Source organism: Ornithodoros turicata, chromosome 8 (genome assembly GCF_037126465.1).
Source record: "Ornithodoros turicata isolate Travis chromosome 8, ASM3712646v1, whole genome shotgun sequence".
NCBI classification, from domain to species: Eukaryota; Metazoa; Arthropoda; class Arachnida; order Ixodida; family Argasidae; genus Ornithodoros; species Ornithodoros turicata.
The window spans coordinates 10,785,329-10,788,112 of NC_088208.1; positions in this window are offsets into that span (position 1 = coordinate 10,785,329).

The window sequence follows — 2,784 nt, forward strand, 5'->3', positions numbered from 1 at the left end:
ATGACTACTACACCACTATGCTTTTTTGCGGTATTTTTATTGTATTTTAGGCGGAGGGCATTTTATGGTACGTAACTACCGTTATTTTTGTATTTTTCTTGTTTTTATTATGTTGTAATGTATTATATGTATTGCGTTGTGAAATCATATTAGTATTATTTTATTATTATTTATTGTATTATTTTATGTGCATAATTATCACAATTGTATTTTTTATAATAAATACGTATTACTTCGTATTTCTGTATTAGGGCATTTTATGGTAGTACGTAATTACCATCATTTCTTTTCCTCTGTGATGTGGTCTAAGGCGAATGCGTCCCACGACTAGTTTTGAGTCCGGAGTCCCCTGATCCTAGGGAGCCTAGGCATCCTATTGGAAGGCGCCGTTGTATTGGGAACTATTAGGGATGACGCAAGGGATATGACAAGAGCATCTTTAATTGAGGGAGAACGCTAGCTCACATAACAAAGAGTTACAAAGTCTTTGGACGTTTCGTCCGTAGAGACCAAAACCTTTGTTACTCTTTGTTATGTAAGCCACTGTTCTCCTTCTATTAAACATGACTCCTGGTTTCTGGTCTATTTTCAGAAGCATCTTACAATACAGCGTTTTTCTTTTTTGTGTGTGTGTGGCTCGAATTACTCCTGAGCGGGTGGGTGGCCCCAAACGATTTGTCTGTGGGTATTTTCCTGGGCTCCTGAGCCTTCATATCATGGGGGGTGAGTTGGCCAGTGGCGTAGTCAGAGGGAAGATTTCGGGAGTTTAACCCCCGCCCCGAAATCTTACTGACCGAATCTGGTGGTGCATTCTGGGAGAGGGAAACGAGGGTGATGTCCTCCTCTCCCACGTAGGGCCCCCAATAGAATACATCGCTCAATGCTTAATTTTCTGGCTACGCCACTGCTGTTGGCTCACCCGTGGCGAAGGGTTATAGGCCGTCTATGTGCAGGTCTCGAGCAATACTGCTGAATAGCTAGTTTTCGAAGATAGCTTGCGCACCCTTACACCCAATGCGGGGTTTGGGTTTTGCGCAAGCGCAGTGGCGACGGCGCTATTGCTTTGGGACCCCCAAACACTTCTCTCTCCTGTGCTAAAACTATTGCGGTTGCTCACTAAGAGGGCACTTCTCTTTCGTACGCACGCGCCCTGTGGTGATAGCACGCTTCACAGGAGACCACCATGAGCGAAGAGAGAGACGTTTGTTTGACTTCACACCCTAACCGTAGAATGCGTTTCGCATTTAAAAAAATATTCTGTGGCGATTTAGCTGTAAATGCGAGAGAAATGCGTTAGCGCCTTTTCCAGTCCATACTTGACTTTCGGGTATCCACTTCCGGTCTAAATCCGGCTTCCGGTCTAAACTCGACTTCTGGTTCTCCACTTCCGGTCTAACCCGACTTCCAGTCCGTACTTGTCTTTCGGGTATCCGCTTCAGGTCTAAATCTTGCTTCCCGTCTAAACTCGACTTCTGGTTCTCCACTTCCGGTCTAACCCGACCAGTCTCGCAAATATAGTCTCGCACGAGGTCTTAACGGCTCAGTACTGCATTTGCATGGAGGGACGCATAGAGCCGCACCTATTATGAGCGTGTTTTCTCCGGATGAAGTCAGGTTAGTCAGGGCAAGCAAGCCATCAGTCTACGCAGCTCCCCACTTTCTCTCTCTGCTATATTGCGCCATGGAGTGACCTCATCCGTCCCCTCCTGAAAACGGGGGTATCCCAAGGTGAAGCACATGCAGGGAACCATGTCGGACTGCGAATACCCCTTTATTGTTACATTGTCTGACTGGACAGATACACTTGGTCACGTGGTTTCTCCAAACCTTACCCTCTCTCATGCGCAGAGGCAAACTGTCGTAGAGTGCACATGCAGGGACGTTAGAAACAACGGATAAAAGTAGTAGGGCATTGCCGTCGTCGGCAATTTAAGCTCAAGGTTATGATCACATGCGCGACTCAGTATAACTTGAGTGTTCGCTACTAGAGTTGTATGTACGAAAGCAGAAGTGTACCACGACGTCGGTTCCATTGCGCAGACTTCAAAGAAAGCCCATGAAATTTAAAACATGCCACGTGATTACTGCCCGCGTGCTTCGATCGTAGCGCCCTCAAGCTCGCTGTGAATGAAAGAACACATAACACGACTGCAGCATGGGATTTAGTGACCAAGTCGGAGACCAAGCCTACCGCATCCGATCCACTGAAAGACCAAGCAGAACCGTATATTAAAAGGGAGTCTGGCCATTGGGAGGAGCCCCCAAAAGACGCTCGACCTGTCAATCAACAGTTCCGCGCCTCTGATTGGTTTGCTTTTTACCACGGGGGTCGCCATGACACCTTACTACCACCCAAAGTGGGACGACAACAGACACAGTAGGTGCGTTCTTTTCGGCAAAAAAAGTGCTGCACCTAAATCCACGGTTTTCTGGGTTGGTAAGAACGCACCTAGTGAAGCGGGAACTTGGTGACAGAAAGAAAAAAAAAGAAAATAAGAAAATCACAGGCTACTGTGGTTACTGTGCTTTCCTTTTGTATCGATCACGAAAAAAATAAGCCTGGAGGGAACGACACGGAGGTGCTCTTCACAACCACAACGGTGACTGCATGGCACTGCAGTAAAGACATACGTACACATACATAGTCTGCGACAGGTTCCAGTTACCGTTACCGAGCTGTGGAACCTGTCAGACTATGCCCCAAAGCAACGTAAAATCACAGGCTACTGTGATTTTACGCTGTACATGTACCTCGTATAAGTTTCTCGAATTAAAGCCCGGTTC